Genomic DNA, 17,413 nt, shown 5'->3' on the forward strand with positions numbered 1-17,413 from the left:
CTTCTTCTGATGAAGCTGCAGCAACCTCTCCCTATGCTAAGATCGGCAGAAGTAAGATGGCGGTCGGTGTGCACGCCCCTTTATAGCCCCTGTGACGCCGCAGAAAGCAAGCCAATCACTGTAATGCCCTTCACTAAGATGGTGGGGACCGAGACCTATGTCATCACGCTGCCCACACTCTGCATCCGCCTTCATTGGATGAGAAATGGCGCTGAAAGCGTCATACGAAACGCGACTTTGGCGCGAAGATCGCCGACCTCATGGCCGATCCCACACTAGGATCGGGTCAGGTTTCACGAAACCGGACTTTGCTAAAAGTCGGCGATTTTTTTAAATTGTCCGATCCGTTTCGCTCAACCCTACTCGTCACTAATGTTCTTATGGATATTCTTGGAAGAGTATTTACAAGAACTGTGCATCATCATAGGTATCCATCAGAAAGGGCTCTTTGAAAAGTTGCACATCTCTCTGAAAAAGTGGCTACACATTGCTTACCTTTGGTGTTTGGAAACCTCTGAAAAACAAGTTGCACAATTGACTTGAATATCTGAACGCTCCATAGTTGATCTTAATAGCTTTTATTGTGCACTATGTAGTATCTATTTTTGAGATAAGGCAAAGATTATGTAGAGTACCTCTGATTGAACATTTCTGTCAAATGAAGTTTATGCCCTAAGAGAACATGACCTTTGCTTGGTCCAATAAATCTTGTGATCGATAAGTGCCCTAAATGGCTTGAACTGCTAGTTGCTGACCAGAGAAGATAGACAAGCACCCAGATGTAACAATCCTTAGTCTACCGTCAGAGAGTGGCCCTTTGGTCGCTAGGACGGCACGATCCGTGACGTTCCAGTGATATCCTTACGATCTCGCTGTGTCTGACACGCTACTGAGATCAGGGACCCCGCTGAGAATCGTACGTCGTAGCAGATCGTTTGAAACTTTATTTCGTCGCTGGATCTCCCGCTGACATCGCTGAATCGACGTGTGTGACGCCGATTCAGTGATGTCTTCACTGGTAACCAGGGTAAACATCGGGTTACTAAGCGCAGGGCCGCGCTTAGTAACCCGATATTTACCCTGGTTACCAGTGTAAATGTAAAAAAAAACAAACACTACATACTTACATTCCCGGTGCCTGGTCATGTCCCTCGCCTTCAGCTTCCCGCACTGACTGGTGAGCGCCGGCCAGCCGTAAAGTACAGCGGTGACGTCACCGCTCTGCTTTCCGGCTGTCCGGCGCTCACTGTCAGTGCAGAGAAGCACAGCGCCGAGGGACGCGTCAGGAATGTAAGTATGTAGTGTTTGGTTTTTTTTACGTTTACACTGGTAACCAGGGTAAACATCGGGTTACTAAGCGCGGCCCTGCGCTTAGTAACCCGATGTTTACCCTGGTTACCGGGGACTTCGGGATCGTTGGTCGCTGGAGAGCTGTCTGTGTGACAGCTCTCCAGCGACCAAACAGTGACGCTGCAGCGATCGACATCGTTGTCGTATCGCTGCAGCGTCGTTTTAGTGTGACGGTACCCATAAACACCAAACCCTTATCACACACACCTAAATGCCTGTTTAACACACAAACATTTGGACGCAATTTGCAGTTCATGAATATATTTCTAAGAGTAATAACTGAGGCATGGCACATTACAGATTTATAAAGAAAAGATTCTCCAGCAATTACATTTCATAAAAGCTATGACTCTTGGAAAAGGGGAAGAAAAAAATAATAGAACAAAAACTAAACATTGGCCACAGCAGGAAGGAGCTAATCAGCAAATTACACTTTGGTTGTCTTGGGAGGTAATCACTGTAGTATTGGCTGTTTACCAATGGCTATATCATTGTCTCTGAACTCTGACTTCTCAGCGCACCCGACACAATGATGTCACTAAATTGCGCCTGCTGTGCAGAGCTTAAGAACACACACTGCAGAGACCAGGGGAGAGGTGAGTAGTTTTCTTTCCTTTTTTTTTATTTTATCAGTGAGCGTGGGGCCATCATACTGTGTCTAAAGGTACCTTCACACTAAACAATATCGCTAGCGATCCGTAACGTTGCAGCGTCCTCGCTAGCGATATCGTTCAGTTTGACACGGAGCAGCGATCAGAATCCTGCTGTGATGTCGTTAGTCGGGGCTAGAAGGCCAGCACTTTCTTTGGTCGCTGGCTCTCCCGCTGATATCGCTGAATCGGTGTGTGTGACACCGATTCAGCGATGTCTTCGCTGGTAACCAGGGTAAACATCGGGTTACTAAGCGCAGGGCCGCGCTTAGTAACCCGATGTTTACCCTGGTTACCAGCGTAAAAGTAAAAAAAAAAAACACTTCATACTTACCTTCTGCTGTCTGTCCCCGGCGCTGTGCTTTCCTGCACTCACTGTGAGCACAGCGGCCGGAAAGCAGAGCGGTGACGTCACCGCTCTGCTTTCCGGCCGCTGTGCTCACAGCCAGTACAGAGAAGCAGAGCGCCGAGGACAGACAGCTGAAGGTAAGTATGAAGCGTTTGTTTTTTTTTACTTTTATGCTGGTAACCAGGGTAAACATCGGGTTACTAAGCGCGGCCCTGAGCTTAGTAACCCGATGTTTACCCTGGTTATGGGCATCGTTGGTCGCTGGAGAGCTGTCTGTGTGACAGCTCTCCAGCGACCAAACAGCGACGCTGCAGTGATCCGGATCGTTGTCTGGATCGCTGCAGCGTCGTTTAGTGTGAAGGTACCTTAAGGCAGAGGTCCCCAACTCCAGTCCTCAAGGCCCACCAACATGTCATGTTTTCAGGATTTCCTTAGTCTTGCCCAGGTAATAATTGCATCACCTGTGCAATGCAAAGGAAATCCTGAAAACATGACCTGTTGGTGGGCCTTGAGGACTGGAGTTGGGGACCTCTGCCTTAAGGGAATGTGAGGCCATCATAAAGTGTGGGGAGTTTTGGGAGCCATCATCTGTATGTGGTGCTGATCAAAATGTGTGGAGGGCTTTGTGGAGCTCATTATATTGTGTAGAAATAGTCCGAAAAAAATATCCCTTTTGGGGGTACCTGTCTTGCTGGCTTTTTAATAAATCGCAAATTGCCAAAAGGCAAAAAAATACTTAACTGAAGACCAGAAAATGTAACTTCTAATGATACTATTAAAGGAAAATCTAAAAAGCACACTAGTCAGCTTATCATAATGGACACTACCGTACTATTTATTAGACTCACATCTTTAAAAGGTACTCACAGTACTAATCACTATACTTCATGGGTCAAGGTGAGGCCGCTAACTATATCCCATAACAGTTCCACACCATTGATTCACTGACTGGTGCTATTAAAAATTTGCTCCTGAGCCTCCCCAACATGTATTGCCAGCTAACTGGCGTCATCAGGGGGTTGAGGCTATAATGAACCAAAGCAGAGTTTGCTTGACCTCTTAAAACTTAGTGTCTGATGTCATAAAACAGTCAACCAATTACACCGTTCCAACATTAGGTCAATCATGGCTCAAATTACATTATAATTAGTGATGAGCGAATATACTCATTACTCGAGATTTCCTGAGGACGCTTGGGTGACCTCCGAGTATTTTTTAATGCTCGGAGATTTAGTTTTCATCGCCGCAGCTGAATGATTTACATCTGTTAGCCAGCATAAGTACATGTGGAAATTGCCTGGTTGCTAGGGAATCCCCACATGTAATCAAGCTGGCTAAGAGATGTAAATCATTCAGCTGAGGTGAGGAAAACTGAATCTCCGAGCACTAAAAAACACTCGGAGGTCACCCGAGCGTGCTCGGGAAATCTCGAGTAACGAGTATATTCGCTCATCACTAATTATAATGTAACAACCCCAAAACATTGCAATGTATTCAATGGATAATATTTTTAGCACGGTGAATACTCACCATAGGGTAAAAATAACTTACACATTACATGTGTCTACTTTTGTTGCAGTACTCAATCAAAAGATCCCAACAGGGACTCAGATGTGCCCCGTACAAACCGCTTCTAGTACTTTCGGGTGTACCATGCCGTGAGTCACGCTGGAGGGACATGGTAACACAAAACCCATAATTTAATAAATAAAGACACAGACAACAAATTATGGATAAATAATGGCCGTGGTGTTTTATTCAGGCTAACCATAAAATTACTTTGCAATAACTAAAATAATCTCATAACCGTTTACCAGAAAAATTTGACCATACCAAACCAATCCACCCAAATAAATTGGGCGATTTTCCCAAACGCCATGGCTCAAAGAGGCATGGCCCGCCCAAAACACCACAGCCATTTCTCAATAATGGACTGTAAATCCAAATTAAAAATGTCCAGACCTATGTCCGACAAATGAACCATATCATTTCGGTAAAGTCCTGGGATAAAACCTTCTAGATCCAAATGCCTGTAAGAGAAACTTTCAACCAAAAACATAAAACGTTCCATTCCTTTGTTTATTCTTCTTCTAATCCTGTCAATGAAAATTAAATTGGGAGTGGACCATAGTAACCTCAGAACGATTTTGGAAAAGATGAAGGAGTTATTGAAAAATTTGAGTTTTAAAAAGGAAACGTCATTCCTGATTTGGGAAAGAAGGTCCACCGTCTTGTTTTTTCCTATATCGTTCCCTCCTAAATGAATAATTACTAAATCAGGTAACGGAAATTTGACAGCCAGTTTCACCAACGCGGGGACCAGATCTTTCCACTTCATTCCTCTGACAGTGCCAAAAAATTGTAAATAACCTGGGTCAAAAGAAAGGTTTTCTGTGTAGGACCTTTGGGAAGCTCTCTTCCGAGCCCCAAAAAATAAAAGAATGACCGATAATCCACACGGTTAAAGGATCTGAAAATGGAATATAAATTTTAATAAACATATAGATCAGGACGAATATATAACTTGAATCTCCTAGAGTCCCATTTGCCCAGCTGCATAATCTTATCATCGCTGAGACCTAGTCTAGCTGCTTCAGTCGCCGCACCAATTCTGAATGAGTGTGAAGAAATTTTTAGATGACTTATGCCTAACTTGCCTAGACATCTTTTTAAAATTGTGCTGAACTGAAAAATCGTGGCTGGCTCACCATTAGCGTGAAAAAAAATGGACCAGAGACCAATGGCCTAAATTTTCACCAATTTTTTGCGCATGTTACAGGGCATACGGGAGAATTCGGAATTGAGTGTACATGGATACTAACTCCTTTGCCCCTCTGGTCGGTTTTCGATCTTCTAATAGATAAGACCAAATGAGAATCATGTATGGCCACGTCGGAGGACAACAAACCTGACGGAGTAGCCTTTTTCGCTGAAACCACCTCTCCTACCCGAAGTGCCACAAAAAATGAAATGCGGTATAAAACAAACAAGCCTCCATAGCATCAATGCAAACCCTATCTAAAACCTGGCACAAATCCTTCAATATCCAGAAAGATATCGGTCGCCTGCTGTCTTGCTTAAAATTTGCTCTCTTAAAACCTTTCAGGAATTGTTTAATTGGGAAGAAACTAGACAAAGGAGCTTTACCCGCTAATTTCATGAACAAGGAAACCCCGGCAATTGATTTAGCTAATGCAGAATAAGAAATACCCTTGTTAACTAAATATTCTGCAAATCTTATAGCTGATACCGGGGAAGATTCTGCATAGCTAAAGTCGCTAAAACCACAAAAATTGACCCATTGGTTCCATGCAGCAGAATAGACTGCCCATGATTTAGAAGCCAATGAATTCTTAATAAAGAGCTGAATCATCCCCGGATTATGTCCCATAGATACGGAGGGAATAAAGTTGGTTCTTTGTCGGCGTCCGGAGCCAATCGCCGGAATACAGACCACTGCCGATGACAAATGGAATCGGAAATTAAAATCTTATCATCGCTTCCCAGAGTAGACTTTAACCAAATGTTAAATTTTAAGCAGTATAATACCAACTCCCTCACGATCTTGGCCACGAGACTATTTTTGGATGATAAAGTGTTGATACAAAAAAAACCACGCTTTGACGATTGGACCTTATTAAAATTCTCCTATCTTTTAAAATAGAGCCCCAGATGTAAATGCATGCAAGTAAGGAAAAGAGGTCTAAAAATGTTCCATTATCTTTTGCGAATCCCATAATTCAGGCCATTTCTGACCTAACCAGTGAGACTGGCAAAAGGTCCCAAAACCATCAAACCTATCCGTTGAAAACGACAATGGAATATCTCCCGACTGGGTAAATGGACTCTGCCAGTACGAAATGCCATTCAAACCCGATAAAAAGTCAAGCCAAACCTTAATATCCCCTCTTAACTCACAGCTGATGTGAACATGAGAGCCGTGGGACTTAAGGCCTTTGGTAGCCTCATACAATCGCCTCGAAAAAAACCCTTCCCATGGGGATGACATGCAATGCAAAATTTAATAGCCCAAGTAGAGATTGAAGCTCTTTTAGCGTGGCTTTTTTGGCACCCAAGATGTGCCATAATGCTCTTCTTAATTTAGTAATCTTCTCATACGGTAACCTACACTCCATTTTAGACGAATCTAATGTTATCCCTAGGAATTCAAGAGTTTTTACCAGTCGAACCATTTTCTCGGCCACAATAGGGACTCCGAATTCCAAACATATTGACAAAAATATCTCGAGAAGCTCATTACAGACTGGAGAGTCAGGTGGGCCGACGAATAAAAAATCGTCTAAATAATGGAGAATACCCCCATTATTAGATTGACACTGAACGACCCACTGTAAAAACAATGAAAACGCTACAAAATAAAAGCAAGAAAGTGAAAAACCCATGGGAAGACACTTATCAAAGAAAAATTTATCATCAAAATAAAAGCCAAACGAATTAAAACCGGAGGGGTTGACTGGGAGAAGTCGAAAAGCCGATTGGGTGTCTGATTTGGATAACAACGAATCTTTTCCGAATTTTCTAAGTATATCCAGCGCGGAATCAAAAGACGCGTAATGAACGGAACTCACCGACTTATCCACTTGATCATTCAAGGAACACCCAAGTGGATAAGACAAATGATGTATCAACCTAAAAGAGCCTGGTTCCTTTTTTGGGACTATCCCTAATGGGGAAATCCAAAAAGGGGGTGATCAAAAGGACCCTCAACCCGTCCTAGCTGCAATTGTTTTACAATCTTGATCCTAGCTACCTCTGAAAACTCATTCAAAGAAGGTACATTTTTAACAATATGACAGCCTGACCCTTCAAAAGGGGGGATAAAATACCCTTCAGAAAAACCTTTATACAACAATTCTTTACTCGCTAGATCTGGAAAAATGTCTAGCCACGGTAACATTTTTTCCAGCCTCACTGGGGTCATTGCTTTTTTGAAAACCTTCTTTGTTAGGTCCTTGTGGGGCGTTCAGAGACTGCTTCTTAAAGCATTTGAAAACTGGCTGGAGCCCGCCGCAGAATGAGCAATCATGGCGAAATCTACAATTGTGCATCCATTTGCACGAAAATTCATTAAAAGAAAAGCAAATACCCTTTTTCATAGAAGAATTAATTGGAGACTTCGCCATAGAGTGCCTCTGCGGGATCATCAAGTTCAACCAGAGACCCACGTCTTTCACCCCCCAAGAAACATTAGGGTGCACAGCTAATTTTTGCCTAAAAGCCCCATCGTAATTCAGCCGGGCTAACCCGCCAAAATTACGATAAGCTTCAAGAATGATGTCGATGTGCTGGAAAATACCACTACAACTATTAGGAAATTTCTCCCCCAGCACAGCTCCGTAAATTGAAAAAGCCTGGAGCCAATTATGAAAGGATTTGCTAACCCCAGACTTCTTGTCATCTGACAAAAGCTTGTCATCTTTTTTAGCTGATCTACTATGCTACTCCTTCTGAGAGGACAGTAGGGTAAATAAATCTACAAAGCTCTTTCTCCAAATCTGCTCCTTGACAGAGGCACTCAAATGGAAGCCCAAAGGGGACAATTCACATGTGAGAGCCTCCATCAAAAGAGACTGGGGCACACTGGGGGGGGGGGGGGGGATATGTATCCTCCGTAAATGCTGGCTAATTGTTGCAGAATCTACATTAACAGATTCACCCAACACCTCAACCACTATGGAGCTGATTAGGGACCTTAGCTCAGTGTGGGAAACAGACGGGGGAAAGCCTCACTCCCTCTGGACATGCTTGGTTCTTGTCCCTCCGCTGAGCTTCTGTTCGTGCCCGTGTTGTGGGGTGAATGGGGTAAAGTCAATACCTGGAAAGCTGCATCCTCTTGCTCCTCATGGTCCAGCGATGGGGATCTCCAGGCCGAAGAGAGGGTTGCATCCGACGAACGATCTGGAACGCGAATTTGGGGGCCAACTTCCGCCTCCCCAGGCTCCGATGCCCGGGCCAGCGCAGCGCTTGTACGGCCGCGGTGGCTAGCCATTCCAACTGAAGTACCTGTTGGATTTGGCGATGCAGTATGGTGATGGTGCTGCAAGTCTCGCGTCATGCTACGCGACTTCTGGGGCTTCGGTAATGTCAACTTCGTACGCACATCCTGTGTGCGACTTCCGGATCTAGACAACTCACCGGACGGTGAATATGGTGTCTTCGGGTACCGCTTCCTCCTGGCTCCCTTGTCGCTTCTCACCGCCCCCGAAGCTTCGTTCACCGGCTGACGTGATGGCAGTGGTTCAGGAACCGGAGCAGATACTTCTCCCTCAGGTAATGCAGGTTTAAGGGCAAGGCAGCTCTTCAACCATTCTGCCCCATTCTCCTCACTAGCCCGCAAAATAATCTGTTGAAATAGGTTGCCCATCTTCTTTTCTTCTAAGGCGACTGAGGTAAACTATGCCCCTTCAGGCTATTTATAGCCGATAACTTCCCGGTCTTTTTGAATAGACCAATCAGAATCCGAGAAAAAGGCGCGATAAAACCGGCCAGAACCAGCAAGAACAAACTCCAGCTCGTGATACCACAGCTTTACTCCAAAATTAATAAACCACATATAGACACTACAAGTCCCATATTAAATTGCTTTAACCCAAAACATTAACAATTTGATTAACCAAAAATTTAGGGTCCGTGTTCTCGTGAGACCCCCCCTACATTCGATTCGGGGGAGGGCTGCCATTCCTTTCGAGTGTATTTGCTGACATACCCGCGGCTACACAGATGTGATCGTAACTATGAGGATATACTGCGCATGTCAGAGTAAGGCCAGGGTCACACTTGCGAGTGTAATGCGAGAAACTCACGCGAGTCTCTGGCATCAATTCCCAGCAATGCCACCAGCACTCAGGACTGGAGTGTGCGGCTGCATGTATTTGTATGCAGCTGAACCCTCCGGTCCGAACCGCCAGCAGCAGTCTCGGGAATTGATGTGAGAGACTTGCACAAGTTTCTCGCATTGCACACCCAAGTGTGACCCCGGCCTATTAGGCCGCGTCTGCAAAAGTCCACAATATAATTTGATAGTGGAGTCATCGATGTAGAAAACCAGCACAATGCATACAGCGCTCCCTTGGCGCACACATAAGGACTCCCATTTAAATGCCCCTTGCATTTGACAATGTACTCAATATACAAAGATTCCTACCTATATGACCCTTGTATTTAGTACTGAGATGTTACTGTGAGATAGTCAGAGTATATCAATAAAGTACATCTCTACTCTCATTCAAAAGGGAGCAACCATGCCCTTCATAAATGTAAAAAGGAGAATAGTAATACATATCTCACCAAAGTGCATTTATTGTACAGCTAAACTTCAAATCAAAACACAAATCTTCCCAATAGTTCCTTCTCATGGCAGGAACCTAGTAAGACTATCTCATTGCTATTAATTAATGTTTACAGATAATATTCCATTAAAGGTTATCAGTTTTGCTTACTATTTATTTTAAATGATGGGGTTATCAAAAAGGTCAACACGACCGCTCAAGCAAGAGCGAACTAACAAGAGATTTTTAACCCTATCCTTAGTTGTCAAGAAAGTAAAACACTCATTAATTAGGAGATTTGTATATAGTGTCAGTTTACAGGTAATATACAATGATCACCAGTGCCATTATACACAGGAGCTCTGTATATAGTGTCACTGCACAGATAATACAGTGATCACTGGTAACATTATACCCAGGACCTCTGTATATAGTATACAGTGTATAGTGTCAGTGTACAGGTAACACACTGACTCACCAGTAACGTCTCTTGTTGAAGTCCTTCATCTTCGCTTTTCATCTTCATCCAGCACAGACCACCATCACTTCTTCCAGCCAGGACTCGTCTCTGCAGAAAATAACACAGTTATCTAGAGCACATTCCCCAATTTTTCCCCAACCTCTACACTACTACAGATGAAGAAAAAAGTGACCGTGTCGCCCTGCACAGTAACAGGACCTCTCCTCCCCCACACAGAAAGCACTATGCTCAAAAATAATATCCTTTAATTAGCCCCTACAGTAATAATATCCCACATTCTGGACCCCACATGTCCTTCCATTCTACCTCATTTCTCTCCATATTGCCCCATAGTCATCCATAATAATAATAGTATAATGCACCCATAGTAGTATAATGTACCCCATAGTAGTATAATGCACCCCTATAGCAGTATACTGCACCTCCATAGTGGTATAATGCACCCCCATACTGGTATAATGCAGCCCCATGGCGGTATAATGCACCACCATACCAGTACAATGCACCCCCATAGTACTATAATGCAGCCCAATAGTAGTATATTGCACATCCATAGTGGTAAAATGCACCCCTATAGTGTGGAGACACAGGGAATCAGTGGGTGCCCAGATTCGCTAGCCAGAACCGGATGGACCAGGGATCGTCCCGCCGAACGCCTGCTCTCCTTTTAACATGGGTAGAACACTACTCAGACAAAATAGGGCGAGGGTAAAACAGTATCACCATAATTTATTGAGCCACCAACACACAATAGCATACAGAACAATCCCAGCAAATACCCAAGATGATGCAAATTACAGAGTCTCACCCTTTTGATGACTCGCCGGGATTAGAGCTGCTTCCTGTGTTGCATACAACCACCAGTGGCTCCTCACTTTTGGCAGGCCCCCACAGTGAGGAAGTAACAACAAGCTTAGGAAGCTAACCAAGAGCAGTGAGGTATGTGTCCAGGTGAACCGACTGTCCCAACCTGGATTCTTTAAGACGTCTCTGGGGTTAGTGATAGTCAATGAAGCAGTCCTGTATTCTTCCAGCTGTGTCTGTAGTACCCTAAGCTGAGATCCTGAAGAGTCACACCGACCAGAAGAAAACGTCTCTTTATACAGTGGCATGTAACCTATTTAGGTTTAACAATTGTCCTTTATTCTAGCATCACAGATAATGGGAAGAATGTTGATTAGATCAAGTAGTATTACTTGATAATTTAATCTATTTGCATAGTTTTTCCCTCTCTGCTTTCGAAGTCAACAATCTGGCTCTGTAACCAGTGGCGTAACTTGAAACTCATGGGCCCTAATGCGACAGCTCCAACGGGGCCGCCAAATATTTTAAATCTTTAATAGCAATACCTATAGAGGAAATGGCCTAATTCAATGGCACTTCCAAAAATGCAAGCAAATCCAACTAGAGCAGGAAGCATGAGCCATAAAGTAAAACCAATCAATTTTATTAGAAAAATACAAGATAAAATAGATTAAAATTAAAAAAGGAGTACATGTCCAATAATTGCTGCCTGATAACACCGTATAGCCTACATATAATCAGCTAATGTGGCACATCTACAGCCGTCAAAAATATCAAATGGCGCACTGCTCAGATCTATAGATATGTACAGTTAAGTCCATATATATTTGGACAGAGACAACATTTTTCTAATTTTGGTATGTTTAATGAATTTTAAACAAAACAATTCAGATGCAGTTGAAGTTCAGACTTTCAGCTTTCATTTGAGCGTATTCACATTAAAATTGGATGAAGGGTTTAGGAGTTTCAGGTCCTTAACATGGGCCACCCTGTTTTTAAAGGGACCAAAAGTAATTGGACAGATTAAATAATTTGAAATAAATTGTTAATTTCTAGTACTTGGTTGAAAACCCTTTGTTGGCAATGACTGCCTGAAGACTTGAACTCATGGACATCACCAGACGCTGTGTTTCCTCCTTTTTGATGCTCTGCCAGGCCTTCACTGCGGTGGTTTTCAGTTGCTGTTTGTTTGTGGGCCTTTCTGTCTGAAGTTTAGTCTTTAACAAGTGAAATGCATGCTCAATTGGGTTGAGATCAGGTCAGACTTGGCCATTCAAGAATATTCCACTTCTTTGCTTTAATAAACTCCTGGGTTGCTTTGGCTTTATGTTTTGGGTCACTGTCCATCTGTAGTATGAAATGACGACCAATCAGTTTTGCTGAATTTAGCTGGATCTAAGCACACAGTATGTCTCTGAATACCTCAGAATTAATTCGGCTGCTTCTGTCCTGTGTCACATCATCAATAAATACTAGTGACCCAGTGCCACTGGCAGCCATGCATGCCCAAGCCATCACACTGCCTCCGCCGGGTATTACAGATGATGTGGTATGCTTTGGATCATGAGCTGTACCATGCCTTCGCTATACTTTTCTCTTTCCATCATTCTGGTAGAGGTTGATCTTGGTTTCATCTGTCCAAAGAATGTTCTTCCAGAACTGTGCTGGCTTTTTTAGATTTTTTTTTAGCAAAGTCCAGTCTACCCTTTTTATTCTTGATGCTTATGAGTGGCTTGCACCGTGCAGTGAACCTTCTGTATTTATTTTCATGCAGTCTTCTCTTTATGGTAGATTTGGATATTGATATGCCGACCTCCTGGAGAGTGTTGTTCACTTGGTTGGCTGTTGTGAAGGGGTTTCTTTTCACCAAGGAGATTATTCTGCAATCATCCACCACTATTGTCTTCCGCAGTCGCCCAGGTCTTTTTGCATTGATGAGTTCACCAGTGCTTTCTTTCTTTCTTAGGATGTACCAAACTGTAGATTTTGCCACTCCTAATATTGTAGCAATTTCTCGGATGGGTTTTTTCTGTTTTCGCAGCTTAAGGATGGCTTGTTTCACCTGCATGGAGAGCTCCTTTGACCGCATGTTTGCTTCACAGCAAAACCATCAAAATGCAAGCACCACACCTCAAATAAACTCCAGGCCTTTTATCTGCTTAATTGAGAATGACATAACGAAGGGATTGCCCACACCATTCCATGAAATAGCCTTGGAGTCAATTGTCCAATTACTGTTAGTACCTTTAAAAACAGGGTGACACATGTTAAGGAACTGAAACTCCTAAACCCTTCATCCAATTTTAATGTGGATACCCTCAAATGAAAGCTGAAAGTCTGAACTTCAACTGCATCTGAATTGTTTTGCTTAAAATTCATTGTGGTAATGTCTATAACCAAAATTAGAAAAATGTTGTCTCTGTCCAAATATACATGGACTTAAATGTATATAACTCCACCAAAGCCAAGATAGAAAATAAATGCAAATGTAAGAGTTCAAGTCCCCAAAATGGATTATCAAACTGGTGTATCCAAGGTATATAGGAAGACATCCTCCCATTACCAATGTAACTATACTAAATTTGGCTTGGTGGCTATATATAATAAATAACTAGTAGGGATACACTAGAACACCATACATAAAGACACAGTGGCCAGTTGGAAATCACATAAACATTATAGACAAATACCTCATAATAGACAAATACCTCAAGTGAGGTAGCAATCGTGAGCACCAGACACATAGCAGCAAGTGAGGATAACAATAGTATATAGATGGGTAAAGGGTATATGACCTTATCCAGGCAGTACTGGTCCCCGATGCGCGTTTTGCGTATAGCTTCATATACTTATGTAACTTGCGTACCTTTATATATCAATGGTGCAACCATGCATAATGGCACTTCTGCAAACAAACTGGGCTTGTGACGTTGCTGTGTGTCAGCGCCACCCGCCGCCTAGCCACACCTCCATCCCAGGAATCAGGGTGAAGAGACGGCATCAGCAGCAACATGGAAGCGTCACCACAGCAACACACTCGGAAACTGTCACTGTCTATCGGCGCCACACCTCAATCCCAAGCATCAGGCAGTTGTAGTTACGCCCCTGTCTGTAACACAATGCATAATTAGCATATCAGCAAACATCATTGTTCAGTGGCCATGACTTATTGTTTTACAAAGATAGCAGAAGATAAACTGTAGGAGACACTATTAGGGGTTAATATTCGTCCTACAAGAAGAGTCAATACTTTAGACAACAGTTTATGATTCTGGGCCTACACAATTTACGTCTGGCATAATTAAGAAAAAATGTTTGAGTCGTCACACATAGTGGTGTAATGCAGCCCCATAGTAGTAGAATGCACCTCCATAGCAGTATAATGCACCCAATAGTGATATAATACAGCCCCATACCGCGGCTTTACAAAAAAAAAGTATCCCCTTACCTGGCCGAGGTCCGGCGGTATCCTCCGCTACGATTCAGCTGAGGCGCACACCATCGTTCCGGCGTATGACAGTGATGTCATACGTCAGCGATGTGCACATTGACATCAGCTGCAGGCCTGTTATTGGCTGGCGGCTGTTATACTCCTGCACGGCAACAGATTTTAACTGATCCTGCATGTGATATCGCACAATCAGTTACTGAAGCGGCAGGATCTGCTCGCCGGGCCCCATACACCAGTAAGGGCAGTAAGCTCCTGATGGCGGCCCTGAGTCTGGCCTCTTTCTGCTTCTAGGGCCTAAGGGGTAAGGTTTCTCCTTATGGAGAGTGACATACCAGCTCTGGCTTGTCAAGGTAAGGAGGCTTATTCGCCGTGCAATGCTCTTCTGGGAAATATAATATGCAAATTGCCTCTTCAGAGAAAAAGAGGACAAACTCTATAGCGCCACCTGTTGGAAGTAACGATCCTACAAGTCACAATCAACCCTTTAACGAGTCGTGCAATATGACTTAGGATAAAAGCCAAATTAGTATCTCAATTCGCAGACACGGTGTTTCGGGCTGTTGGACCTCGTCAGTGTGAAGTCATATTGCACGACTCGTTAAAGGGTTGATTGTGACTTGTAGGATCGCTACTTCCAACAGGTGGCGCTATAGAGTTTAAGTCCTCTTTTTCTCAGAAGAGGCTATTTGCATATTATATTTCTGCTTCTAGTAAGCCCTGCAGAAGAAAAGCTGAAAGGACAAATAACCAAATAAGCGCAGGCCCAAGCCAAGAGGGACAAAAAAATTAAGTTTTTTTATTTGTAAACAAATCATTCAAAAGATAAGATTAAATCAAACCCCTTTTCCACTTAGAATGTAAAATTGTTTATTTTTTTTTTATTTACAATTCTGTTTTATTGTATTGTATTTTATCAGGCTAAAAGTGAACATTGTTTTAATTTTCTTTTTTATAGCCTCCGGATTTGCTATTTTTTTTTTCACTTCACCACCCCAAAAAAATTGAGCAACAACAAAAAATGTCATATGTACTCCAAAATGGTACCAATAGAAATAACAGCTTGCCCTGCATAGAAAAAAAACTCACATTAATGTACAAAAAATAAAATAAGGGTATATGCACCGATGTTCTCAGAGTCAAAGCCGCATCAGGAAACCACTGGCCGCTGTTTTCTGCAGCCGATCGTGTGGAGACTCCGCTGCTGGCGTCTTTGACTGTGTTTCATGTATAGCGAGCAGGCGACTCCTGACCGGAAGCAGTCTGAAAAATGCGCGGGTCACTTCTTTTAACCGCATCAGGGTTTCAAGACCCCAAAGTGGTTAAAAGGCGCTACTTAAGACAGAACTTCTAAAATGGCTGTGCGTTATGTGCATTGAACGGGACATAATCTGCCTGACATACCCCTATGGGTCTCAACAGCTAAACATCTATGTAAATTTAATAACTCTAATTCTGCTCACCCACAAAATAAAGTGATCACGCCTTATTACCACATAAAGAATACTGTAAAAACAGAAGCCAAAAAGAAATGATGAAATGTTTTTTTTATATTTTTCCATTCTACCCCACAGATTTTTTTTTCTGTTTTTAATACATTAATCTATGTGTCAGAATTCTGTCTTAATTTGTATTAAAAAAACCCTGAAATACATCTCTCACACCACTTATACTACGGCGTTGTGGTCTCATTCAGAATTCACTTTCCTTGTACATGAAAAAGTAGCAATTTCCATCAATGTGCTGGGTGAGATTTTCAGAAGCTTATGGTCAATGTATCTGATTTTTACATGTGATTTGATCATGTAAAAAATAAATAATTTTTTTTGCAAAGCTTCCCCTACCCAGTACAATGATAAAAATGGTCAGCACATGATTTTTTCCCCCAGATGCATGGTTCGATAATGGGATCGTGTCCTATCCATGAAAAACACAGAACATGTGAGAGACGGACGTCAGATGGCAAATAAAATACAAATAGTTATGGAGAAAAAAAAAAGCCCTACTATAAATATGTAGATGGAAAAATAAAGCTTTGGCTCTTGGAAGACTAAATGAAAAACAAAAGAGGGGAAAGTGTGGCTGTGGTGGAAAAGGGGTAGCTCCATAAATAAATATGCAAATTCTCCTGGGTCTAGAGAATGCCATTAGATACATGGTGTGGCGCCCCCTGCTGTTCTAGTGATTCCCTCTCAGAATGTCCACCTGGTGTCATGTCAGAACCCACATGCTCGGCATTTCAATCATACAGCATCGATGGTCTTGTACGTGTTCCCTGCTAGTGTGCCCGCCGGACTGTAGGAATCTACGCACTAGAGGCGTCTTCTCACTAGACGCGCTTGGCAGACGGTCTGTGAAGGAATCAATAGACGCTCAGTGGGCCCCATAACCAGTCCAGCGTGCCCTCTCTAAAAGACCACCAGAAGTCTAACCCTTATCAACACTAGATCATCAGACGATATGTAGAATTGGGGAGACCACTTTATAATGCAATTTTGGGTGGTCGTCTCAGTAAGGCTTCATTGTCACTGCAATATCTAAGAAGATTTTTAGAGGCATTTATTTATTTTGCTGTCACCTAGCGCTTTATAGACACTGTCCCCTTTGGGGCTCCCAATCTATATTCGCCATCAGTCTGTGGAGTGTGGGAGGAAACTGGAGGACATACAAACTCCTTGGTGTCCATCGTGGGATTTGAACCCAGGGCCCCAACGCTGCACAACAACTGTGCTAACCACTGAGCCACCGTAGATTGAAATCTAAATGAAAATGTGTTATTTCCCGTGTCTTCAGAGAAAATCCATCTTTAATACTACAGAAAAACAGGAATTCAACTTTTTTCATAATACAGAGATTAAATAAGTAGTATGTGTCTACAAACACAATCCTAAATATGTATCCATTTTTTCTCTATTATTTTTAACTATATTATTATAAAAGAAGATAAAACTGGATACGTATTTTAGGACTGTGGTTGTAGATACATACTGATGTCTTTTGTGCCAGTGTTTCCCCATTGCTCCGCCTGAATACCTACCTTTG

This window comes from Ranitomeya imitator, chromosome 3, assembly GCF_032444005.1.
Source record: "Ranitomeya imitator isolate aRanImi1 chromosome 3, aRanImi1.pri, whole genome shotgun sequence".
Lineage (NCBI taxonomy): Eukaryota > Metazoa > Chordata > Amphibia > Anura > Dendrobatidae > Ranitomeya > Ranitomeya imitator.